Genomic DNA, 27,493 nt, shown 5'->3' on the forward strand with positions numbered 1-27,493 from the left:
TGCACCTCATCCACTTTTTCCTTTAGTGCACTTAGAATGTTAGTCATAGTTATTTTAAATCCTTGGTATGATGATTTCAAAATCTCTGTTATATCTTAATCTGGTTCTGTTGCTTACTTTTTACTCTCAGGCCATGTCTTTTCCTGCCTTTTAGGATGACTCACACATTTTTGTTGAAAGCCACCACGATCTTTGGGGTAATAGGAACTGAGATAAACAGGAGTTGAGTGTGAGGGTTTGTTTTTGTGGCTAAAAGTCAGTCTGTGTTTACTGTTGGCTATAGTTGTAGCCATCAGTTTCCTCTAGTGTCTTGACTTGGCTCCCCATTGTCTTTGGGTTTCTCTAGAAACTCCTCCTTAAATAAAGTCTGGGCCTTGCCATTCTTTCAGCTGTCATGATACTGGAACCCTCTTGATGTGGTAGTCAGATGTTGTGGGAGGGGAAGCATTCTATATTCTTGTGATTAAGTCTCAGTTTTTAGTGGACCTATGCCCCTGGACTGTGGCCTTTATAAGTGCACTGCAGCCCTTTCTTCACTTTCAGGAACGCTGGAGAGGGTAGGAGCTGGGTGTTTCACCTTCATGTTTGTGGGTTAGGCTCTGGTAAAGTAGTTTGCCTTGAAGGCAGGTGGAGAACATAATGCTCTGGGCATTTTCCAAAATGGCTACTTTTCCCCTTTGTGTATTTCAAAATGGTTACTTTTCCCTCCCCCTGCTGGAAGCACAGGGACTATTTCTCTGATCTTCACTATGAAAACGTGGTGGAGATCCTGGAACTAAAACTCATGAAAGTGTGGTGTCCCCTTAAGACTGGGCTCCCAAGGGGGTTAGCTCTCAAGCTAGTCCCCACTCAGCCTCCGTCATTTTCTCAATTATGCTTTAAGTTTTTCTAAAACTTCCTGGTTCCAGCAGCTTCTGCTTCTGGTAAGCTGTGGTTCTCGGTGTTCCTCTCTGTCTCCAGTTTTGGGGCAGCAGTATACCGTGACCTCAAATCTTTGAAGGATGTAGGAAGAGTTGTTGATTTTCAGTTTGTTTAGTTTTCTTCTTTTCTTTCTTCTTCTTCTTTTTTTTTTTTTTTTTTTTTGAGGACAACAGTGATGACTTCCAAGCTCTTTATGTGTCAGAAGTAACCAGAAATTGTTGAGCACCTTTTCGTATGCTTACTTTCCATCTGCATATCTTCTTAGGTGAGGCATCTGTTCAGATCTTTTGCCCGTTGTTTTCCATTTTGTTGATAGTTTCCTTTGCTGAGCAAAAGCTTTTTAGTTTGATATAGTCTCGCTTGTTTATTTTTGCTTTTGTTGCCTTTGCTTTGGTGTCAAATCTTTTGCCAATTTTTAAAATTGTGTTGTTTGCTGTTTTACTATTGAGTTTCAGAGTTTTTTGTATATTTTGCATGCAAGTCCTTTATCAGATATATGCATTACAAATATTTCCTCCCAGTCCATGGCTTGTTTTCTTAACAGTATTTTTTACAGAGCAGAAGTTTTTAACTGTAATAAAATTCAATTTATGAATTTTTTCTTTCATAGATCTTGTTTTTGGTGTTATATCTAAAATCTCATCATCAAAACCAAGGTTGCATACTGCCTTTTGATGAACATTTCTAGGCTTTCTACAAGTCATTAAATATTCTTCAATAATCTTGAATGTTAAAGACCCCATAGGTGTCCATTTGTAAATGCCCCATAATTAATGTAAGCATTTCTCTATAGTTGGGAATTACACAATTTCCATTTTTTCACAATCATAAACAATACTTCTGAGGAAACTGATGTAGCATCATCATTAATGCCTCCTTTCAGTTCCATAGCTAAGGGATTAATAAATCAAAATGCGTGGCTATCATTAAGAATCTTTGTCAAATTATAGAATTAGCACATTGCTGGAAATTTTTCCTCTTCACTAAAATGTGAGTTTATTATTCTTGAAAGTATTTGACCATTGCTTAGGAGAAGATATTTATCTTGTTAAAAGTTAAAATTAACCTGTAGGATAGTGGTTTCCTTTGTGGTAGTGACAGCATGAGGGAGCTTTAGAGAGGAAGTCCTGTTCTGTATCTTAAAGTGGTACTTAAATAGTTTTCTACTTATGTAAACTTCATGAGATGTTCCACTTAACTATATTGAAATTATACTTCCATATAAAGTAAATAAAAAGAAAAGAGCACAGCTTTATTTTGCTTCCTCTCAATTTATGTTTTTTAATGTGTGTGTTAAGTGCTTTTCCCCCTTGTGATTAATGCATTCAGATTTTTATGTCAGATAGCCTTTTATTTTTCTTATGGATTCAGAAGAGATTTTTGAACATTTGCTTCACGCATTTTCTCTTATTGCAAATACTGTGTAAACTCGTAACAGTAAAGAACTTGCAGAACATGTGTGTCACCAGGATTTCTTCTGGCCAGAAGTGAACTTGAGCTCTTCCCAGGAAGGCAGCTTTTTACGAATTTGGGGACAGTCCCTCTGCTGGGGGAACCATGTAGCACTGTGTCCCATGGGAGTGCATCGGCTTAGAGGTTAAGTTTGCATATATTTTTCATTCAGGAATAAAGCCACTGTTTTACAGATTACCTTCAAGACATGGTTAATTTCTCCTCCAAGGTGCCCTCATATGGAAAGTACATCTATGAGCAGATGACAAAAATAGTAGTGAAAATCATAGTTATGGAGAATCAACAAGGGTTAGTCAAATGAGGAGAATTAAGTGTCTAGCAACTTGATTTAGCCAATATCTAGCCAATAACTTGCTCAATGTGACCATGAGCAGATCTTCTTGAGTCTGAGATTCATTGTCCTTGTCTATAAAATATGGGGTTCTGACAAGTCCGGGGATGACAAATAGTTTTCGATCTTGTATTAGCTTGATGGATTGATGGTGGTGGATGACTAGACAGATTTATTGAAAAAGCCAAAACCAAAAACCCAGTGAGACCTTACCTTGGGTTATTGAATGTAATGCTATGATTGATTGGCGATGTCTTTCATGGGTACAGCAACAGGAAATGGCACTGTGGATGTAACGCTGCTATTCTTGGATTAAATAATGCTTAAACTTTTCTCCAACTTGATTTATCTGTGATTGTCTGCAAAGGATCCAATTAGAGACCAGAGAGGCTAGAATGTAGGAACTGGCAGACAAGTGTTCTTAGCTGTCAACTCTAGGAGAAGCAGAAAAGCACGATGGCTACCAGGAATTGGACGCTAGGATACTAGTAACACAGTTAAGATCTATGCCAGAGAAGGCACAAATTATCTAACTTTTTTATACTTCAAATTCCTTACCTAGTTTTTATTTTTATTACATGCAAATGAGGTTTACTGTGAGTATTAAATTTTGTGACACTGAAAACTTGCTTTGAAGAATGAGTAGCATATGGCAAGTGATCAATAAGCTAGCTGTTATCAATAGCCAAATAAGGTGGGTGTAGCGTCTAGAAGATGCTAGGAAGGGACCCAGAGTGTGGTTCTTGGTCTCTCATACAAGTTTTCCCTAAAATTGCTTCCCAAGAAAGATATGTGGTGGGGATAGACCTTCAGAAATGTCTGTTGTAGATGAAGACAGATAGAGTCTCCCAGAAGCAGAGGAGATGTAAGGTCCTTGGATCCTGCCAGGAACCAGAAGCGTGGAATGTCATGGGACCTCAGAGCGGATGGGGGTCAGATCTCACTGCTGATGTGGCAAAGGGCACCAGGGTCCTATTTCTACAGGGAACTCATAGATTTCAGTTGGTAAAAGTCACTTTGATTGTGCAATTTCCCTCTTTTGTTTTGTTTCTAAACTGAATTCCAGAAATCCTAACATAAGAACTTAAAATGAAACTTTAGGCCACACAAGTTCAGCAGCTGCTCTGTCTGGCAGCCTGGCTGTGTTTTTCGAGGAAGTGGTTATGCTGCCTTTTCTCCTCGGTGTCTTCCCAGAGAGCATTGCCTAAAGCAGTTTTGACAATTCGCCTACACCTTAGTGGCTGGCGAAGGGGGCCCTGAGATCAGAAATGACTTTTTGTGGATAGAGGGCAGGAAATGGGTACCCTGCTGTGGAAATAGATCTAGATTCTTACATGGTTCTCAAGGAATGTGATTAGATGGGAGAGCATCTTGGAAATCAGGATTTCTGCTTTCATTTTTCAGCTCTGTCCCAAGTGTCCTCAGTGGTCACAAATTATAGAATGAGTTGAAAGAGATGTTTGCATTTAATGTATTCAACCCTTTCCCTTCACAGATGAGAGGAAGAATTCCAGAGGTGAAAGGATTTGTCATAGGTTGTACAGCTCCTCCAGGACAAGCCAGCACTGGTGAGCGGGAGCGTCAGAACAAAAGCCATCGTGCAGCTCCCCGTCAGAAGATGAGAACCAGGCGGAAAAGTACAGTGAGGTGTCCAGATCCCCAGAGACTAGCCAATGCACTGGTCCCAGATCCACCTGCGATATCAAGATGCCCTGGGCCAGTATTAATAATATAGAAGGGATGCTTTAACCCGCTCCAGCCTACGGACTCAGAATCTTTGGAGATGATGCCTCAAATTCTCTGTTTTTGAAGTGTTCCGGGTAACTTTTAATTTGGGAGCCATTTACCTAGTTCAAAGCCCTCATTTACAGATATGTAGACTGAGGCACAGGGTGGGAAAATGATTTGCCCAAAGTCACTGTGACAATTTAGTAAAGAACCAAAACCAGAACTCGGAGATAGGGTCACCTCGCCTGATAATGCTTGGGCCTCCTTGTCTGGTCCCTGGTACGGGAGGGTCTTCATCCTGATGGAGGCCCCAGGATCTCCAGGGTTTGTCAGTAAGCTCATGTTGCAGGGATAAGTGGTTGTGGGCTCAGCTGGAATGTAAATGCTTTCAAGGAGGCTTATTTGCTATGTCCTGGCACAAGGAGTGTGGACATATGCTGTTTGGGCTTGAGTACACATGGCTTATCCCATTAGGCCCTTGTGTCATCACTTTCCATGCAATGCCTAATATTTACTCAGCACAGAAGGCCTTCTGAGACCCAATAAACTATCTAATAATGTCTATTCTTGTCCTTTTCCACTCCATGGAATCAATAGGAATTTTAGGATAAGCCCCGGAAAGGTGTTTGGGGCTAAGGGTTGGGTGTGAGGAGGTCAGGTAGGGGGGGCTGTTGGACTTAACGTGAGGGCAAGTCCATGCTGTTATGGGAACTAGGACGTTGTTGTGATGGCTGCAAACTGTTCAGTTGCTCCTGGGGCTTGAAGGGGTGCCACTGGGACGTGGATGGAAGTTTCCTGGCCTGCTCTGCTGGTTAAGTGGGGAGCATTTGCCACGACCCTGGGTTCCTGGCTGGCTCGGTAGTGTGGATTTCAGGCACTCTCTCCCCTTATTCTGTCTCCGCTGGTGACCAAGGTGATGTGGTCCGAGAGACGTGGCTTCAAGAACAAGAGGTGAAATGGGGTTTATCTATGGGATACTCACATTTCCTAAATGCACACATTATCTCAGCTTTATTGATGGAGCAGCCAAAGAACAGGATGAAGTCTTGATATGTCCTATTTGTCACAAAACAGAGCACCCAGGTCTCTGGCTGTCCAGGCCAGGCTCTTCCCAGCACCCCTGGTTTCAAGTGTAATGCATGGAACAGTGTGGTACAGAATGGCACAGCATAACATGGGTTGCCTCTCATCCAGCTTCTGATAGTTTACTCACTAGTAACTGAGTGGAGGGTTCTAGATCTGCCCTAGTCTTTCCTCACTTAGGCTGTTGGAGTCTTTATCATTGAGAATATCCCCAGTCATTGTGACAGGTCAAAGAGACATGGAGAATCTTGTACTAGCTCTTAAAGGCCTCTGCCTGGAGTGACACGTGTCACTTCTGCTTACGTTTTATTGATCAAAGTAGGTTATACAACTTGTGCATCTTCAAGATGACGTGGAAGTGCAACCCTACTGTGCACACAAGAACTAGAAATATAGGTGGATATCTCTAGGCACCACCACACACTCCCTGTTATCCATATCAGGTTAGTAGCTGTTAAGCGTTGTAAAGAAGTGACCATGCCATGTGTCATTCCTAGGTTACACAATCTCTAATACTTCACAGTCAAAATACAGATCTTTGTCCACTTACCATGGGGTTGCGTCCTGCTAAACCCATCCTATGTTGAAAATACCCTAAGTTGAAAATGCGTTTGATATGCCTAACCTACTGGACGTCACAGCTTAGCCTCGCCTGCCTTGAACGTGCTCAGAACACTTACATCAGCCTCCAGTTGGGCAAAATCCTCTAACACCAAACCTACTTGATGGTACAGTGTTGACTATCTCCTGTAATTTACTGAATACTGTACAGAAAGTGAGGACCAGAGCAGTCCGATGGGTGCAGAATGGTTGTAAGCGGATCCCTCGTTTACCCTTGTGATTGACGGGCTGCCTGGAGCCTCGGTCGCTGCCGCTGCCCCGCATCACGAGAGAGGATCGTGCCACGAGTCGCTAACCTGGGAAAAGATCAAAATTCAAAATTCGAAGTATAGTTTCTACCGAGTGTGTATGGCTTTCGCACCATCGTAAAGTAGAAAAGTTGTAAGTTGAACCATCTTAAGTCTGGGACTGTCTGTGGTCCACTCTTTTTTAAAAAACTTTTTTTTTTTTTCCTTTTTCTCCCCAAAGCACCCCGGTACATAGTTGTATATTCTTCGTTGTGTGTCCATCTAGTTGTGGCATGTGGGACGCTGCCTCAGCGTGGTTTGATGAGCAGTGTCATGTCCGCGCCCAGGATTCGAACCAACGAAACACTGGGCCGCCTGCAGCAGAGTGCACGAACTTAACCGCTCGGCCACGGGGCCAGCCCCTAAAAAACATTTTTTATTTTAACTTGAGGCAGAGTGGTGAGTCTAAATGGTTTCATAATATTGAGTGCATGCCACAGCATTCTATCTTTGATATCTGTATCAAATATGTTGCTTTATTCTTGTCCCTCCACCCCAACTGAGTCCATCTAAATGTCAGAGAAATGTCCCAGTGACTGCCCATCAGGCTATCCACGTCAACTCAGTAGAAGTGGGAAACTATTATAAAGCCCTTAATGGACACAGGTGCTAATTGGTCCCTAGAGTGAGATTTTTATTTGATTATTGATGAAGACTACAATTAAGCTTATGAAGGCTCAGATCATCTAGGTTAGTACCTATCAGGCACTGTGAAGGAGTCATTGTACTATTAAGTGTTCCACATAGCATACAAAATAGTCTTTGTTTTGTTTATATCAGTGTTTTTTAAACATGGAGACCAAGAAGTCAATCTGATTTAATAATGCCCATTCTACTCTATAATGTTCTGAACCAAACATGTTTTATTATCTTTACATCAAAAATAATAACTGGTGCTCTTCTACGTTTTTAAAGATAAGAATGGATAACGTCAAGTCAACTGTAGACAGTTCAGGTTAGTATAATAAACATTAATACAGTCTATCACATGGGCGAGTTGAAAAATGTACAACATCTCTCTCAAGGCATCCGCTAACACAGGTGCTTAGCAATGAGCAGCGGCAGCACTGCCCACAAAGCCGACCTCGAAACCCTGACCTGCAGCAGCAAGGACGGCCTTGTCCCCACCCTGGTGATCTCCAATAAGAAGTCGTTATTGTGGGGCCGGCCTTGTGGCTGAGTGGTTAAGTTCACGTGCTCCACTTCAGCAGCCCAGGGTTTTGCCAGTTCGGATCCTGGGCGTGGACCTAGCACCATACATCGAGCCACGCTGAGGCGGCGTCCCACATAGCAGAACTAGAAGGACCTGCAGCTGGAATATACAACTACATACTGGAAGGCTTTGGGGAGAAGAAAAAAAGAAGATTTGCAACAGATGCTAGCTCAGGTGCCAATTTTTGAGGAAAAACAAAAAAGGAATTGTTATTGCAATTTACAGCTTCCAACTATTCAATTTTAGCTTTGTGGTTTTTAATTCCCTTACTTTTCCCTTTCCAGTCTCCGAGGTTGCTGTCATCACACAGAATCAGGAAAAGAGTCTTGTTTGCTTACCTGGGGCTGCTGCAGTTTGTGGGAATACCGTGCTTCTTTGAGTTGTTACCGAAAGTTTGGTCTCTGAACTTGCTGCCAATCCAAATAATGAGCACAGAGTCTGGAGTGGAAAGGAAAGGCTTTGTTTTCTTTGCCAGGCAGAGGAAGCTAAGCAATGGCTAGAGCCTTAAGAATTGCCAGCTCCATTAAGAAATGAGTCCAGAGTTTTAAGGGTTTGCCATTTGCAAGGAGGGGGAGATAAGGGAATTTTGCAGGCAGGTGTCCTCATCTGTCTGTCTCTGTGGTGGACTCTGGCGCCAGAAAGCTGAGGAGCTGGGCCTGGGAACCTTCAGTTTCTTGATATTCTCTGGACATTAGTTTTCCTGTAATAAAATTCAAAGACTTGCCATTAGTCACAACTTTAGTTTGAGCCCAGCATGAGGCCACCTGGGCTTCAACAGTTTGTGACTTGTATTTGGCTCCATAGCTCAGGGAGTCAGAGGTTAAAGAAACAAATATTTACATATGAGTGTAAGTAAAGAAGCAGGGAAGGACTAGGATGTATGCTTTTGGCTTTAACCCTATGTATGCAGGGTTCCATGGCGGGGAACCGACATCAGGGTTGGTAATAATTAAGAGCCTGTAACAGAGTCTGCTCTCAAAAGTCAAGTCTACTTCGTTTTCACTTTTCTGAAACATGGTGCGGATCTGTAACTTTGCTAAGAGTGACTTCTGAAATGTTTCCGGCATTTTCCCCAACTCAGAATGGGACACCTGAAGGACTTTTATGATTTTAAATGTTTGCATGCTCTTTGTAGAAAACATAAAAAATATGCAGAAATGCCTAAAGGAAAGAATAAAATTATCTGCATTTAGGGTTACCAATTTGTCCCAATTTTGCCTGGAATTTCTTGGTTTTAGGTAAACGTCCATTGTCCCAGGAAACCCATCAGCCCTGGGCAAATCAGGATGGTTGGTCACCCTGTCCATGTTTTAAATACTAAGATTGACTCTGGCTGACATTTTTGTTTATTTTGTCCCTTTTTACTCTCTTCACTTCTGTGTGTGTGTGTATACACACATACGTATACATATATATATGTGTACATATGCGTTTCTGTATCTCTATCTATTGTGTACATCTATACACTTACATATATGCATACATGTGTATATTTGCATAGACACACATACATATATAGAAGTATTTACATACACACATAATCTGGACATAATGCACATACGATGATATTTACAGCTTTTTTTCACTGAACATTGGTCATGCACTCTTCCAAGTCATTAGATATTCTTCAATTGCTTGAATTTTAAAGGCTTTTTACAGGCGTATACATATGTACGTGCCTTTGTTTATTTCTGTAGCTGTGGAATTGATATGTTACAATGTATGATATGTTGAAGTTTTAATACATCTCGCCAGCTTGCTTTCTAGAAAGTTTTACCCTGGATCTCAAGGTCTGTACCCTGATCACAGCTGCAAAGATCCTTTTGCCATGTAGGGTAACATAGTCACAGGTTCCAGGGGTGAGGGACGGACACTTTGGGGGGCCATTATTCTGCTTACCACAAATAATAAATGTTGTCCAGGGCTGGCCCTGTGGCACAGTGGTTAAGTGCGTATGTTCCACTTCGGCGGCCCAGGATTCATCAGTTCGGATTCCAGGTGTGGACCTGGCACCGCTTGGCAAGCCATGCTGTGGTAGGTGTCCCACATATAAAGTGGAGGAAGATGGGCACGGATGTTAGCTCAGGGCCAGTCTTCTTCAGCAAAAAGAGGAGGATTGGCAGCAGATGTTAGCTCAGGGCTAATCTTCCTCAAAAGAAGAAAAAAAAAAAGAGTAAAAAAATGTGTGATGCTTTGTTAATAAAAATATTATCTCATATAGAGGCAAAACTAATCCTCTAGTGATAGGATTTCCACTAGAGGTTCCTTTTGGGGATATTAACTGGCAGGGGGCTTGAGGGAGGCTGCTGGGGTTGGGAAAAGTTCTGCATGAAGTGTACACATTTGTAAAACTGACAACTTTATTGGACTTTATTGTAGGAAAGGATTACCTCCATTAAAAAGTAAGTAAAAAGAAACCATCCAGTATCAGCTTGCTTACATATTTATTTCTTGGTCGGTATTTTTATGTGCATGTTCGTGGTGTATGTGTTTATCTTGTAAATTATTTGATAGTTTCCTTAGCTTGGGGATTCACCTATTTTTCTTATTTATTTATAAGAGAATTTAACACTTCTGCCTTGAATATATTCTATTTGTCGAAAACATGGTATCACCTCTTAACATTACAGAAGTTACAGAAGCTGAAACATACCCCTGACCTCAGGATTTCCTCTCTGAAGAAGAAGGAACTTAAGTCCTTCCAGGACAGCAGCTTTCTTAAGCTTTTGGGACTGTCCCCACCAATTGCATCATGTCACCCTGAGCCACATAGTCTGGTGTGATTTAGGAACTAAGTTTGTGTGGGACCCCCAGTCCACGTGCAAGGCCAATGTTCCACTAAATAAGCTGAGGACATTTTTATTCCCCAGTGATGTGGCTTGATACAAAAGGTGCATCTGGGGGCCAGAAATAGAAATCGTAGTGAAAGCCCATCATGAGGACAATAAGTTGGTTAGTAGAGATGCAAAGGATTAGTGTCAAGCCGGCATAATCCTGGCTTGCCAGTTAAGCAGCTATGTGCTCTAACTAGATTCTGTTGGGTCCACCTGCCTCATCCATGAAACGTGGGGATGCTCAAGACCAGGGATGGCAAATAGGTTTCAGCGAAGAGTCAGCCCAAGACATTTGTTGGGAAGGGAGTGAGGCTGTATCTTTGGCCATGAGAACTCGTGATGTGGTTCCTTACTGATGCCCTCCATGGCCCAGGATTAGGATGAGCCCAGGTCTGTGCTATGTTGGTTATCTCTGCCCCAGGAGACACCTTTGCTCCCCTCATCTTCTCCCATCTTCTTGAAACAGGTCCAGTCTGGGACCCAGACACTCAGGGCATTAGGAATTGGCTGGGAAGAATTCTTTGCTTAGCTCTAGAAGGCAGGGTAGACGTTAAGATAATGAAGTCTGGAGCCAGACTGCCAGGATTTGGATGCTAGATGCTTACTTCAGCTCTCTGTACCTCAGTTTCCCTCTCAGTAAAATGAGTGTGAATTAAACGAGTTGACACAGGAAAAGGGCATTGAACAGTGAGCTGTTAGCGTGTGGTGAAGAGTTAACAAGTTAGCTGTTACAGATTTTCATAATGAGGGGGATGCAGCGATCAAAGGATGCTACAAAGGGACCTGGGATGTGGACTATTAGACAGAAGTGTTCCCTTAGCTGTTCTCACGTTTCTTGATGAAGACAAGACACGTGGTAGAAATGGCCCTTCAGGAAGGCCTGTACTGTAGGTGAGGAAATAAACAGAGTCTCCTGGAAACAGGGGGGAACGAGGTCCCCAGAGCCTCTCGTGAACCATAGGTGCAGAATGCCCTGGGCCCCCGAAGGAATGGGAGACAGATCCCAGGTGTGACGGACACCGGGAGGCACCACACCCAAGTTCTACAGGATTTCAAAGACTGCAGTCAGCAACTCCCTTTGATGTTGCAATTTCCCTTCTTTGGTTTTGTTTTGAATCTGGATTTGGGAAATTTTAGTGTGAAAAGCTAAAACGAAACTTAAGACGACCCAAGTTCTGCAGCTATTCTGTCCCGCTGCCCGGCTGCAGTCCCCAGGGAGGTGGTCGTCCCGCCTTCTCTCTGTCCCCTCCTTCCTGGCAGTTAGCTAAAGTGTACACAACAACAGGCTTGGAATTTAGGAGCTGGCGGACGGCGAGAATTGTGGTCTAGATGTAAGTTAGTGGTGGACAGGGACAAGTTAGCCCTGGGAAAGAAGTGGGTCTCCTGTCATCGAAGCTGACCTCCGTCTTCTTAAGGCATTCCCCAGGAATGTAGCGGCGTCAGGTGTAAGGAGATTCTGGCACTCACAAGCCCTGCCTGTGTTTCACAGCTTTGTCCCAGATGTGTTCAGAGATCACAAGATCATAGAAACAGTGGTAAGAGACATTACAATAAAGAGGTGACGTGCCTTCCAGCAGGTGGCGCAGCTAGTGCGTGGCGAGCCAGGACTGCAGATGAGCAGTGCCCGTGTAAGTTGAAGCAGGTCATTACAAAGACGATCATGCAAGTTCAAGAAAGAAGGGGGAGAACCCAAAGGTGAGAGAGCAAAGAAACCTCAGAGAGCATCCCGTGCCCTTGTCCCAGTAGGGGCTGTGCCTCAGGTCCCCAGGGAAACTGCTTAAAAATCAGAAAGGGGCATTTTTCCATAAGCCCATGGCCTGATTCAGGATCTTGGGATAAGGCCTGGCAAACTTTGTTTTCAGAAGTATCCTTGGTGATTTTGATTCGTAGCCAATTTGGAAGCCATCGATCTAGAGCAAAAGCATGTTCATAGATGGGTAAGCCGAGTGTCATGGAAGGAAGATTTGCACAAGCTCACCTGATAATTGAGTGTAGAGGTGCAACCTAAAGAAAAAGTGGAGGTTGCAATGCTCAATTATGTGTCAATCATCTGTGTTTGGTCCCTGATACGTGGTGGGAGCTCTGCTCTATCAGAGGCCCTGATGTCTCCAGTGCTTTGAGTTTACAGATTTATGGATAGGAGCTGGAGGACAAATGCACTGAGGACTGCTTCGAAAGGAAGAGCTGTGACGTCACAAAGGGAGTGCAAGCGAATTCTATCGCAGGCTGTGCACATGGAGTCTACGCCACCACTCTCTGCCCCTTACCCTTCCCAGCCTTCTGCCCAAGACTTACGAGAGCCAGAGGATCTTCCGAGTATCCATACATGGGGTGACACCCTAGCCATTTGTATTCCAACCCACTGTGTGCTCCTACACTTGGTTGGAAGTTTAGGGGTTCCCCTTGATTGGTGTCTGGAGATGAGATCTTGGCAGCAGAAGAGGCGCACAGCACTACTGGACCCGGCATGAGGATGAGTGAAGTTGTCTGGCTGCTAATTGTTGCCAGGACCTTGGGTACCTAGTCGGGGGCTTTCATAAAAACTCTGTGACTAAGCAGGCAATGGCTGAGCTGGGAGTGGGTTCGTAGGAACTCAACCCCCTGGCTGGCCCTGTGTGCATATTTGAAACACTCCCATTTCTTCCCCAGCCAGTGCACATGATGATATTTGCCAAGAGACACAGTTCCCGGAGCTGGGGGGACTTGTCATCTTCCAGCCTGTGACACAGGATTATCCCCATTTAATGGAGAGGGAAACTGAGGTGCCGGAGAGCTTGATATGCCTAAGTGCACAGAGAGTCAGTGCCACTTCCATAATCAGCATGAACCTCTCCTGCCTCCTGGGCCAGGACTTTTCCAGGACCCCATGCTTCTGAGTGCACTGCTGTCTGCAACAGCCATCTCTCCCCCTACAGCAGCGGGCATGAGTCCTGCTAGTTGGTCTCTATCCTCGGCAAGGAGGCTGGTTTCCCAACAAGTGGGTCCCCTTTGAGAAAGAAGAGCGGGTAAAGTTCATGTTCTGCAGTGGAATCTCAGGGGGCCATCCAGGAAGAAGAGACCCTGTCTCTTTAAATGCATGTGCCTAACCCTCTGTAATTGGGGTTTAGAGGAGAGAGACAGAGAGAAGAAAATTTGGGTCTCAAGGTCGGCATGCCCCTAAATACCATCTTGTGGTATTTGGGGAGCAGTTTCTAGGACCTGAGTCACTGGGCTTCCTCATGACTGAATGTCTTGAGTAAGCGCCAGCGCATCCTGTTCTTCCTACAAGCTGCCTCTTCCCCTCCGCCCTCCCCACTACCTCTTGCTTGGATCATCGCAGAAACCCACTCTTGGGTCATCCTTTCCACAGGCCATCTTGCCCACAGCCACCAGCTTTCTCTTCCTCAAATCTACTTCTGATCATGGCACTTCCCCTCGCTACTGGTCAAACACCTTCATTGTCTCCCTGTCACCTTCAGAACTGAACCCAAACTGTCCGTCTTGTCATTCAAGATCCTCTAAAACACGACTCAAGCTTGCGTTCTACAATTTCTCTCCCGTTCCTGGACCAAATTCCAGGCAAATCCTGCTTCTTGCCTACTCTTCTTCTGTCCATCCTGATCTAACTGGAGAACTCTCTCCTCTTATCTCATACCATCCTTTAGGACAGATCCTGCTTATATCTCTTCTTCACTGAAAAGTATCATCTGACTAGGAAGTCTTGTCACCTAGTCTTCCTCTGAGGTCTCAGTCCACGTAGGATCAGCATTTCTCTGGGGCTGAGGACAGATGCATGGGAAGGACCCCAGGCAGAGAGAAATCCCAAAGTCTATTGCAATAGATTGGCTGGGAGAATTTCACTGGGTGGAAGGGAGGGGATGGTGGGCAGGTGAGGAAACGAATGGCTGGGGGTACTGGACAGGCAACTGACATCCTTGGGTCCCAGTGAGCTGATGTTGGGCACCAGAACCCCAGTGCTGGAACGACCCCGTCTGTCTTGAACCTGCAAGGAGACCAGCCAAGTCAAAAGGCCATTTATTGGGAGCATGGCCCCCACTTCCTAAGACCACGGCAGTTTCTGGGTTTGTCTCAGCCTCTCTGCTCCTCTGGCTGCTCTGCCTGATTTTTACAGAGTTGTGATCCATTATTTTGCAGGAGGTAGAGTTAGGGGAAGGAAAGGAAAGCCTTTCCCTCGGTAGGTTCATGGTCAAGGAATGAGGAAACGAGATCTGAAATCTGCAGAGTAAGCACTGGGCCCCAGCGAGGTTTCCAGGAAGCGAGAAAGGGAAGCAGTGGGCTGAGACTGGGCATGCTGTCCATCCAGGGCCAAGACGAACGGGGGTGAGCCAGGAAGGAGCAGTGCAGTCGTGTCCCGTCTAAGAACAGGAAACATTCTGAGTTGCATCCTCTTAGGGGCTCCACTTCCTCTTCACTGAAGAGCCTTTTATAGAAAAGGGGGGGAGACAGGTAATTGACCTCAAGAGAGATGAGCACATCCAAAGTTCCTCCTGTTTCGACCTTCTGGCAGCATCCCCCTGAGGGGCCCAACACTGTGGCTGGGATCCCAACCATATGCTTGCACCCTGCTAAACTCATTCGAACCCAAGATGGTATTCAGTTAGAACTTTGGCTGAATGGAGGCCTCCAGGAATCCTACAGTTATAAAGCTCTTGGATCTCAGCATCAGAGGATGTCAAAGCTGGCTGATAGATAAGGAACTTAGAGTGCTGTGGTTTTCAAACCTCAGCTTAGCTGTCAAAGTCTTTCCTCAAATGAGATCATAGAGGGAATCCTAATCTATCAACCAGGGCAAGTGGAGTGGTCTGTGTGGTGCAGAAGCTGGAGAACTGGAGGCCCCTGTCTCTCACATCCTGGGCTCCAGGGAATGGCCCAGTGTGAGACGCGCTGATCCAGTTAAACTCCCTGCCCTGGACACGCACATCAAGACTCCCTACTGGAGACAACGTAATAGACAATGTATGAGCACAGCCCACACATGGTTTCTAACGCTGCGGTTTAGCTCCCTCTAGTGGATGGTTGGGGCAGAGACGGTGAATTGTGTAGGGAAGGCATTGGAGAAAAACTGCCTAAAACGCTGACTTGAAAGCATTCCAGGGACATTTGTCCAGCTACCCCTGCACTCTGTGCTCATCCCTGCTTCTGACTAGGCTCCCTCGGCTCCAGCAGACAGTTCTCTTTGAAGATCTATGAATGACACACGGGCGTGGAGGAAGGCACAGAGGCCCTGCCCAGAGGAGATTGGACACCTCTTGTGGATGTCGGATCAGGAGGTCAAGGGCTATGACCTTCAAGTGATGCAGATTCTTCCCCTTAGGGACTTCCTTAAAGGGAAGGCCAGAGTGTCCCTGTCCTGGGACTGGGGAAAATGCCTACTTGTGTCCATGAGATAAAAGCCCCGTGCTTCCAAACTGAGAGACGTTGTAGTGGGGATGGTTTTCCAGGAATGTCTGTTATGTAAAAGGAACCACGAGGAATGCCAGATAGAGGGGAGCGGTCCCAGGTACCCTGGCAAGGATGGGATGTCTTAAGTGCTCTGGGCCACAGAGGAACGTGGCTGACGTGCTTCGAGGGATGACCGCCTCTGTGTGATGCCAGCCTCTGAGTGATGCCAGCGTCAGAGCCGGGCGAGGGTTCAGTGCGGTATGTTCATTTTGCGGTTTCCCTCTCCAGACTTCAGATTTATGCCACCTGCAGCGTTTCATGTGAAATGTTAACCCAAGCTTTCCGACCATGTAGGTTGGGCAACTGTTCCATCCCGCTCAGCTGCCTTCGGCAGGGAGGGGGTCCTCTCTGGCTTCTTTCTGTGTCCTCTCTTTCAGTGACTTCCCAGCCAGCCCTCATCTAAGGCAGATTCAAGTCACTTTCTCTGTTGCAGGTGTGTAGGAAGTCTGTGGTCAGGAATAACTCTGATGGGGGCAGGAAACGAGCCCCCTGTTGTGGAAACAGTTCTCCTGGCTTCCTACCTGGTCCCCAAGGAATAAGAATGATCAGGTGCAACCTGCGAATCCAGACTCTCAGCTTTGTTTTCTAAGTCAAACTCAGATTTCCTCCGAGACCACACAACTTGAGAAAGAATCGAATAGGACCTGAGAACTCGTTGTGTGCCGCTCTCCTTTCTCAGATAGAAAAACTGAGGCCCAAGGACACAAATGAAATCCTTAAGGCCACGCAGGGTATCAGAGGCCTTGATGTCCCGGTGCCCAGGTCCCCGGACCTGTCCCATGAACCTTCCCCTATATTGTGTTCTCATGCCCTGGGCCTCAGTTTCCCCTTCTGCAAAAGAGAACCAGCTGGGATTTACTATCAGTTTCTTCTAAAGCTTCATGGAACTTCCTGGAAGAAACATTCCATGCTCATTGCAACGGACACACAGTAAGTACTGAATAAATAATGACGCAGGTTTGTTGCATGTGTTCTCCATGCCAGGGATGAAAGAGTTTGCAGGGTTTATCTAATTTAATCCTCCTGATCAACAGCGGAGAGAAGTGCTTTCATGACACTCGTTATCGAGATGAAAGAACTGAGGCTTAGAGAAGCTGAATGCCTCCCTCAGACAGGTCAAAGCTCCTAGAAGCGAGAGCAGCCTCTCTGTGCGGACCTGACCTTTAACTGTGCTCAACACGCACCCCACACCATGTCGGGGGCTTCGTTCACATGGTCCTCCACTGGCCGGCGTTCTTATCCCCACTTTACCAGTGAGAGTAAGTGATTTGCTGGGGAGCACACAGCCAGCCCAGAGCAAACCAGAGCCGGAGCCAGTCCAGGAGGTGGAACAGGGTCTGCTGGCCCCAGCCCCACTCCACACACTGAACTCGAGTCTTTGCGAAGGATAACTTAGAATCTGTGCTTTTAGACATGTCCCTGGTGATTTTAATGCATAGCCCTTTAGAAGCCTTGTATCTATCCAGTTGGAGAATCCATTTTATGGTTGGGTAAACTAAAGCCTAGTGAGGAAATGTGGATTTCTATACAAGCTAGCTGCAGAACCAAGCCGGGGCTCAGGGCTCAGGCCCAGGCCCGCATCCTTGTAGCTGATGCCCTGTGCTCTGCCTAAACCCCATGCACCCATCGGGACCAAGGGAGTCATTTCTCCAGCTTTGGCCACGCTGGTGGCCAGCAGGTGTCCACTGACTGCCCCTCTGGGAACTGCCCTTGGCTCTAGAGAGTCGTCTTCCTCCGGTCACACCTCCTTATGTGGGGACAGACCACATCCAGCGATGGGTGATACAGGCCTGGAAAGGCCTGTTCCCTTCTCCTAATTTGGGACAATTCTAAAGAGGCATCCCCGCTCCAGGGCACCCATAGGACTAGTCTGGGGGCATCCTGGGACGTGCCCTCCAAAGGGAGAGACTAATTGTTGCATCTCTTGCCTCCCACCACTAAAAACGAGGCCCTGTGCCTGGTCGTCTCCATACTCAGGGAGACTGGTCTGACCACGGGCACACAGGGCTGCCTGCTGTGACCGGGCGCTGGGCACGAGCGGGTTCTGCTGCAAGTCCACGTGTGGGGCAAGCAGTCTTGCAGCTTCACCCCACACAATCAATAGGCCTGATGGTATTAGAGTTAACTGTGATGGGACAAGGAGCCCACTGTGCCCCGTAGAGTCTCTGGGTCAATTGGAGAATCACAACATAGACCCCTGGATTCCAGACCAAGACCATGTCACTTAAAAAGGAAAAATTATACCTTTTGAACAAAAGCTCCTGGAGCATTACTGGGCCCTTGTAGAGACAAAGAGCCTGGCCATAGGAATTCCAGTGACCCTGAGGCCAGAACTGCCCATCATGAGCTGGGTTCACTCAAACCCATCAAGTTCTAATGCCAGGGGGGCCCAGCAGCAATCCATGCATGGCTGAAGCAGTGCACTGGGACCGGGCACAAGCAGGACCAGAGGGCACAGTAAGTCACGTGAGCAGGTGACTCAGACGCACAAGTTGTCCACACCGTGGCCTCTCCCTCAGTTCACACCCACAGCTGTCTGAGAAGTCACTTAGGATCAGCTGATGAAGGAGGAAAAAGGCTGAGTTTGGTTCACAAATGGTTCAGGTTAGCACATGGATACAAGACAGGCCAGGTCAGGGGTGGCCTTGAAAGACAGAAGTGAGGGGGGATGGACACAATGGGCAGAACTTTGGGCAGTGTTTTTGGTCATCCACTTGTATAGAAAGAGAGGTGGCCTGAGGTTAGAATACATGTCAGTCATAGATTGTGGTGAATGGCCTGGAAGGTTGGTAGGGGAAAGGTAGAAAATTTGGGGCAAAGGAGGTCTGGGAGAGAGGCAAGTAGATGGACCCATGGAACAGGGCGCAGCATGTGAAGTCCTTTGTTTGCTGTTAATGTCCATCAGAGAATTTGGAGAACAAGAGAGGCACTGAATGACCAAGTAAACAGAACGATGTGGCCAGTCAACACCGGCCAGCTCCTGACATTGGTACCATGGTGTCGGACAGTGGGCACATGTGAGAATAGCCATGTATGAGGGGTTTAGGCTACACAAGAGCCCCATAGCATGGGCTCCCAGTCACCACGACCAATGTAGCTGAATATCCTACCTGCTGACACTAGAGGCCAGTGTTGAGTCCTGGATATGGCATCAGCTATCAAGGAGACTAACTAATTATTTGGTGGCAAATACACATTCAATTACATCGTATCTCTTCTATGGTGAAAAGGACAGTGATTGATATTAACTGGAATAGACACATTTTCCAGGTGTGGATTGGCCATTTCTGTGCTCAGTACTTCAGTCGGCACCATTCCCTGAGGGCTTATAGGTGCTCATCAACTGGGGTGAGATCCTACATCACATCACTGTAGACCAAGAGACACCCTTTACAGCAAACAAGGGGCAGCACTGGGCATATGACCATGGGATCCACTGATCCACCACGTAACTGCCTCATCCAAAAGCTCTGGCCTGATAGAACGGAATGGCCTATTGAGGTACCAGCTTGGAAAAGACATCCTGCAAGGATGGAGCAGCATCCTCTAGGATTCAATATACACCCTAAATCAACTATTACATGATGCTGAATCCCCAATAGGTAAAATTCATGGACCTGTGTATCAAGAAGTGGAAGTAGGAGTGACTCCACTTACCATCCTCTCAGTGACCCACTTGGGGCAGTTTCCTACCTCCACAACTCAGGGCTCTGTGGATTTGGAAGTCCTGGTTCCCTGAGGAAGAATGCTTCCACCAGGGTTTCTAGCAAGAGTCTCATTAAACCTCAAGCTGCGGCTATACTCCATCTCTTTAGACTTTCAGGTGAAGAGACCTACAGGCAAGTGGGGGAAGGGTCACCATCCTGGTGGGGGTAATTGAGAGGATAGAACTGATTTTACTCAATGGGGCAGAGAAGAACGTTCAGCACCTAGGTGATTCATTTGGATGAATCTTGGTACTCCCTCACCTAGGGTATTTTTGGGTGTGTGTGTGCTGAGGAAGATTCACCCTGAGCTGACATCTGTGCTAATCTTCCTCTATTTTGCATGTGGGTCACTGCCACTGCATGGCTGACGAGTGGTGTAGGTCTGTGCCAGGGATCTGAATCCCCAAAGCTGGGCTGCTTTGGGGAAGTGCACCAAGCTTAACCACTACACCGTGGGGCTGGTCTCCCCTCCCCCAGTTTTGATGGTAAATATACAAGAGCAGCAGCCACAAGCTGAGAAGAGCATGATGACTAGGGGTTCCACTCCTTGTGGGGAGGGTCTGAGTCAGCCCTGAAGGCAAGTGCTCTACACCAGCAGAGGTGTTGGCTGAGGGAGGGGAACCTAGAATGAGTGTTTGAGGAGGGGGTGATAAGTGTCTAAGATTCTGATTCAATTCCAGTGTGTGTGGGGTTTTTCCCCCACATCCAAGCAATCCCCTGACATCAGCTGGGTGTCCCACAATTTAACTCAATTCTGGCACTATCTACCTGGAGACAGCATTAGGTCCCACAGGTTGAGGGCTCAGTCCTATAATACTCCACTCCCCTACCCCCAACTTCAGAGGCCAATCACAAGTCCAGGTTGTCATCTGTGCTTCTGACTGACTGGCCAGAGATTGGAGGTTCCTATTGTTACCGTGCCAGCTTCATTTTTGCCTGCTGCCCAGAAAATCAAAGACCAAGATGTCGAGATTGCAGCAGAGAGAGAGTTTAATCACAAGGCAGCCATGTGAGGAAGCAAGAGCATGAGTCTCAAGTCTGCTTCCCCCAAAATAGGGACTCAGGGATATTTATGGGATTGGGATAGGGTGGCAAGGTGGTCTGAAATGTGGAGATAGGTGATTGGAGGTGAAGAGAGGTGAGGTAATTGATGATGTGCACAAGCGTAGTCAGACTCCATGCCTCTTCATAGGACCCATGTTCACAAAATGGCGGTGTGAGCATGATCTGATGGTGGAGTTTTTAGCCTCTTGACGTCAAAAGGTCGCCTATCGGACATCTGTGTGGGCCTAGTTGATGAGTTGGTGGTCTCAACTGGCCTGGAGTGGACAAAGGAGTTCTAATTCCTGAAAAACAGCTCAAACCCCCATTACCATGGTGACCCAGGCTCTGGGGAGTTGTTATCTATAGAAGCCTAGTGGGAGTCAGGTAGCATATTGCCTAAACAGCACAGTTAGTGATGGATGAGTTAAACAGCTAAAAGCTATAGTCAGTAATTGCAAAAAGGAAAAAACCCTTTAGTTCCTAGCTACTTAATCATCAATGACTAACTCTTTGCCTGTTTCAATTCCTCCTATCCTTTGGTCATTCCTCATACTTGAGGGATTCGGAGTGACTACTGATCTAACTACTTCCTGCCGAATTGGGGCATAGATCTGGGTTAGAGGAATGAAACTGTTTAGCATCATTTTGAAATATTCTCTTTTTGCCAGCTTCACACTGACATTATTAGAATTTTGTATCTTGCTCTACAGTTTTGGAACATCTAAAAGCACATTTAATAATTAAGTGTCCAACCAGAAGGATAAGAAGTAGACAACCCAAATGTTAACAGTCTCTGAAAAATAGACCTAATCCCATTGGGGCGTCCATCTGATCTCCAGGTGGGGTAGATATCTAGTCTCAGTTCCCGATAGTCTTTTGTTTTACTGGATATGCATCAGAGACCAGATTGGCCTATACCCGGATCTTTCAGTTGTCATTGATGATGGCGATCAGCACAGACTCTGTCTGGGGGTCATCACTTTCCTAAGGAACTCAGAAAAACAAAGTTATCAATTTATAGCAGCTGGGAAGATCCACAAACTCTACAGAGCATGTCTGTCTTAGTTAATCAGAGGTTCTGTAAAATTACAATATGATTTCTTTTCTACAATATGGCTTCCCTTATGTCAGCCTTGTATTGAGGTGGTATCACTGACTGAGCTACTGGCTATAGACTGGAGGTTCCTATGACCCCTTCCTTGGGTTTGACTAATTTGCTAGAGCAGCTCACAGAACTCAGAGGAAGGTTTTACTTTCTAGGCCACTGGTTTATTATGAAATGAAATAACTCAGGAAAAGCCAGATGGAAGACATGCACAGGGCAAGGTATGGGGAAAAGTTGTGGAGCTTCCATGCCCCCTCTGAGCACCACTCTCTCTCGGAATTGCCACATGTTCACCAACCCAAAAGATCTCTGAACCCTGCATTTTTAGGTTTTCAAGGAGGCTAAATGGCATAGCCATTGTAGGCGACTGGAATTGGCCACCTCAAGATACGTCTCTTTGGCATGAGGATTATTTTGGGCTGGTTACTTTTAAAAACTGAAGAAGACATGAGAGAAACTCTGAAAAGTATAATTTAACCCTTTGTTAAGAGACATTTACATTTGTAAAGGAAATCTCCATCTGTAAAGATGTCTCCTTCTCTGTACCAGGAAGAGGGGAGGATGACCTTTTCTCTAGAAACTCTTATCAATGCAGAAGGCAAGGACTTAAATCTACATAGTAACCTTACTCTTGTTTACTGTGCTTTTCTGGTAATCTCCCATAACTGACTCTCTCCATCCCCAACATTCTCCTTTGTCTTCAGCTGAGGGTGGTATTTAAGGTGAGAGCTTCCACCATTTTGGTGAGTTACTCAGTTTTTCTGGGTCTGTCCCACATTTACATTGATTTAGTTTTCTCTTGTTATTCTATCTCATGTGAATTTATTTTCTTGTCTGGCTGGAAGGACCCAGAGCAGGTAGAGGAAATGTTTTCCTCCTCTACAGTGTGGTGACGAGGATGGGATAAAATTTCACTGGCCGGACACTGCTCACTCCTGGATGGCTGCAGCCAAGAGATCCTGGACCCCTGACAAGAGCTGCCAGGAGGTAAGAGTTCTTACCACATCAGTCTCCCAGATCTCTCTCTGCAGGGTCCAATGGAAGTGAGAGTGGTGAGCTTTTTGCTTTCTAAATTTAGATTAGCAGAAGAAAATTTTGGTGAGGCTAACTTATTGGACTCAGCAACTCTAGGATTTGATTGAGTACTCACTGGTTGCAGATCCTTTTCCTCCCAGAGATAGTACTTTTCCTTGTCTCTGTCTTTTTTTTTGTTGTTTGTCGTAAGACACAGACATCTCTATAAACCTGTTGTCTGGGCCTTTTGTCTTGTTCTATGTCTTGAGAGCTTGACTTTGTGACCTTTTGGTCTCTGCCATCCAGAGGATGCATGTACCAGCACGCATCTTGGTGGCCAGTTGAGTAGACTGGGGTTCCAACACACTCTCTTTGTCTGGCTGTGTCAGCTCTCAGAGGAGTTTGTCATAAGGGGTCCCAATTGTTTTCATAAGGGGCCTTTGTCTTCTCAACCTTCATTGCTTACTGTGCAATGAAGGCCTTTACTTTCTTAGACTATTTTTGGGAGTGAACTTTCTGGGTCTCTTTTGGGGATGCCCCTTGTGTCCATGGTTAAGCTTATTGGTTGAGTCGCTGTTAAGATCCTACTTGTTGATGTGGCCGGACAATGGATCATTTAAATTGGGAAAACTTCTAAACTGGGTAAAAAAGTTTGTGAGATCTTTTGGTTTGGTGAACATGTGACAATTCCAAGAGAGTGGTGCTCAGAGAAGGCATGGAAGCTCCACACCTTTTCCTCATAATTTTCATTGGTATCTATGAAAAGGCCAAATTAAAAAGGAAACACACATGCAAAAAAAGTAATGACTAGCCTTAAGACCCTGACTCAGGTTACAGTTGAGTGATGAGATATAAAAGTCTAAGTGTTGATAAGATTACAAAGGTTGGAATGCTTGAGCTGATTTTATATATATATATAATATATATATATATATAATATATATATATAAAGAGGTTATATCAACTTTCTCTGAGAGTGTTTTAAAATGTCTGGTTGGGAATACTTCCCTTATCCAATATTATAAGACCAAGACCTACTGATAAAGACCTACTGAAATCTATAGTTAGAGGTATCTAAGAGTTGATGGCATTCAGATGAAATTTGTAGAAAATGGATATATTTATGGCCTTTATGAAAGTGATTGTATCCCTTTGTCCAATTGTATTATAGACTCTATTGTGTGGACAGACATTACCTCCCTGGGGAATATTTACCCTTCCTGATTGTAAGACTTTTAAAGGTGTGCTACATTGTCCAGAAAGTTTTAGAACATACGAATCTTTGATTCACTTCTTAGGTTAAAAATTTCACTGATTTAAAGAAGCAATTGGAAGGGTGTAGCTGAAGGGGTGAGTAAGCCTTTTTTTTTGTCATTCAGGCTGTAATCTGGTTCTTGGGGGAAATGAAAGCAACCATCTTTGTCTTGAAAATCTCTGCAAGGCTGGAGGCATGGTTCTAGAAGGCAGTTCAAAGTTCAGCCATCTTTTGCCAATCCCAAGCCTCCCCTGGCTCATCCAAATGCTCCAAGATATTAACTGAGACAAAAGATTGAGACAGTAGAAACAGATCAGGCAAATATGTCCATGAAACTCTATCTTAAGGAGAACTTGACTTCTTTCTGTGTCTTTATGATGTAAATTTGCTGCTCCCATCTTCTCTAGGACCTGAGAGCCATTCTTTGAAATACAAATGTTTCTTAGAAACTAGTTCATTTTGTATTGCACCTGATTCATAACAAAAATTTAACGTCTTGTCTGTGTCTACCTGTGTGTTTATGTGTGTCTAGATGTATGTTATACATGTGTGATATTTTACCCCTGGATGGTATGGCCAAAATTAAAAGCTCTGTTTAACTGTCTTAAAGCAAGTGCTTATGTAAATTCTAAATGTAGTAGAAATTAACCCAATGTCTTTTAAGTTAACATGATATAGATTAATCTTTGGTAAATGAAAAGTTTAAGTTTGTTGGTTTGATTGAAAAAAAGACATGTCCTTAGAGTTGTCGGTGTTTGACTATGATGCAGACATGCAGCCTGGGTTTACTAGTCAGACAAGCTCATGTTGTCTGTCAGAAATTTGTCAGCAAAATAATAGCTTTAAAAGATAATTTTGTCTAATATTTCATGAGGTTTTCATGGGTATTCTGAACATAAGTATTGGAAAAAAATGATTTAAATAGATAAAGATGGGTAAGAGTTTTTGGGTACGATAATTATGTTTTGTGGTCTGTATACTTGGGAAACCTTCCAAAATCTTTTTGGTAACTTGAAACTTTGAAGTTTTGCTAGGTTAATTTAAATGATAAAATTCATTGAGTATCTAGATCGTTTCCAAATAAGATAAGATATTAGCCATTAATTATTAAATGTAAGTTTATCTACTTTTGGCTTCTTATTGCAGAGAGGCTACAAGTGTTTGGGTCCATTACTGTGAAGTGGTGTGTTTCTAGAAATTAGGAAAAGTGTTTAGAATGCTGATGTAAAGGATAGCTCATAGTTGCTTACTTTTTAGTTTTTACTAGGGTCTGTAAGGGCTTAACACTCAAATTAATATATGTAATTAAAGCTACTAAAAATTAATAAGGAAAACAGCTCTGTATTCAAGGAAAGTAAAGGGTATGTTGTCAGTAAAGAAGGTATAAAGAATGGAAGTATTTTTGTTTGTTGTGTTAAGAAAGATAAATTTGTCCTGAAGTACTAGAAAGGAAGAAGGAAAGCATGGGACAAATTCTGAAGGTAAAAAAGTTGTAGAAGTTTGTGAAGGAGAAATTCTGAAAGGAGTTTTATGCTGGTCAAGTTGACTAATATTAAAGTAAATGAGTTTTAATGTTAAAAATAAGCTGGTGCAGAAATTAAAATTTGGTTTTCTCTCAAAGGATACTTTTCCTGAACTTCTAGTCTGTTCTTGGTAAAGAGATTATGAAAGTTTTTTTCTTTAAGTAGTCTGGCAGAAGAGTAGGGACTTTATGTTTAATCAAAATAAGTTTCCTGTATTGTTTATCAAGTCTCTAATCACAGGTGCTAAGATCTTACAGCTATTTAATGTTCTGGATTTGCCTAAAAATCTTTAATTGTCGCTATAGTTAAATGGATAACTAAACATTGTTTTAAAGGGACCTATGGCATTATGTGGGCCAATGTTGTTGATATAGGTGTTTAAAAAATTATAACATTCCTAAAATGTTATATAATTCCGGTTATTTTAAGGTGTTGTATGTCACAAAATTAACCAAATTTCTTTGTCAGTTTTCATTTTTGAGTGTTTTGTTGTTTACAGACAAGTATTGTTTTACTCTGATGTTTTTTACTTTTGCAAATATGTCTCATTTTCAGAGAGATTCCTGGAAAGGACTCTGACACCTACTCTGGAATGCAGGTTTCTGAGAAACTTTCAGATCATAAAACTAAACTGGTTAAAAAATTACAGAATTCTAATGGAGAAACTGAAGACCCCGTAAAACTGCTAGAGGAGATTAAGATAAAAACAATTGATTACACAGGACTGTACGAACTGATGAGGGTGATTATAATTTTTTATGAATTTTGTTCGAAACACTGTTGGTTTTTTGATAGTTTGTTCTCTCAGATTTAATGAAATCTTTTCCTCTTTTCTTTTATGCTAACTATGACTTAGAGCAATTTGGTGAAATTATACCTTTGTGAGCAGAACTGAAACATTTATCTTTTTCTCCCTACCAGATCCCTCCAGAATTTGGAAACTTAGTTAGTGAGTATGGTTGTTTTCATGGCAATGTAGTTATTTGCATAAGTTCAACAAGAATCTGTTCTCCTTATGACAGGACATAATTGGAAACATTGGTTATCTTACCAAGACTTTGACTGCAATGTCATATTTGAGAGAAGCATACAGGCTCAGATATGACAATACTGTCTTTGAGGAGTAAGGTTGACTTTCTGGAATAAAACCACTTGGAAATATTGGCCTGGTACTTTGTTTACAGAGATTCCAGCAATCTTACCTGGTAAGTAAGGAAGCTTACTTAGCTGGCAGGTACCTGGAACCTCAAAGTATTTTGGAGGACCTCAAGAAGAGAGAAATTCACCCAAATCTGTAGGTATTGCAGGCAAAGTCTGATGGCAAGTCCTTGGCTCGGCTTTTCTGGCCTTGAGAGGCTTTAAAGTTCAATCTGAGATACCTCATAAAAAATTCCAGCTGGGGGCCAGCCCGGTGATGCAGCGGTTAAGTTCACACGTTCCTCTTCTCGGCGGCTCAGGGTTCGCCAATTTGGATCCTGGGTGCAGATATAGCACCACTTGGCAAAATCCATGCTGTGGTAGGAGTCCCACATATAAAGCAGAGGAAGATGGGCACGGATGTTAGCTCGGGGCCAGGCTTCCTCAGTGAAAAGAGAAGGATTGGCAGCAGATGTTAGCTCAGGGCTAATCTTCCTCAAAAAAAAAAAAAAAAAAAAAAAAAATTCCAGCAAAGCAGATTTAAAGGAGCCTATATGATCAATTGCTATTCTTGCTGCACTTATGTAAGTAATTGGGCCAAGTTTATTGAAACTAAATTTATTTTGCAAACCAATTAGTCTTAATTTGGCTATCTTTGGTAAAAATGAGGGTGATTTTGGAGAGAAAAATTATGTTTCAGTAAAAAACTATAGTACACTTGTGAATATTAGATCCTAGTTCTGTTAATTGTCTTTGAACTGTACAGGATCCTGAA

General features: G+C 44.2%; 1 long non-coding RNA gene across 1 annotated transcript; it reads left to right on the forward strand.

Moving 5' to 3' along the window:
* Window positions 1-964: 964 nt before the first annotated feature.
* Window positions 965-4,680, forward strand: LOC138916172 (uncharacterized). Its single transcript, XR_011423037.1, has 2 exons — window positions 965-1,186; window positions 4,221-4,680. It is a non-coding gene; the product is annotated as an uncharacterized lncRNA (long non-coding RNA).
* Window positions 4,681-27,493: the final 22,813 nt, after the last annotated feature.

Source organism: Equus caballus, chromosome 11 (assembly GCF_041296265.1).
Source record: "Equus caballus isolate H_3958 breed thoroughbred chromosome 11, TB-T2T, whole genome shotgun sequence".
Lineage (NCBI taxonomy): Eukaryota > Metazoa > Chordata > Mammalia > Perissodactyla > Equidae > Equus > Equus caballus.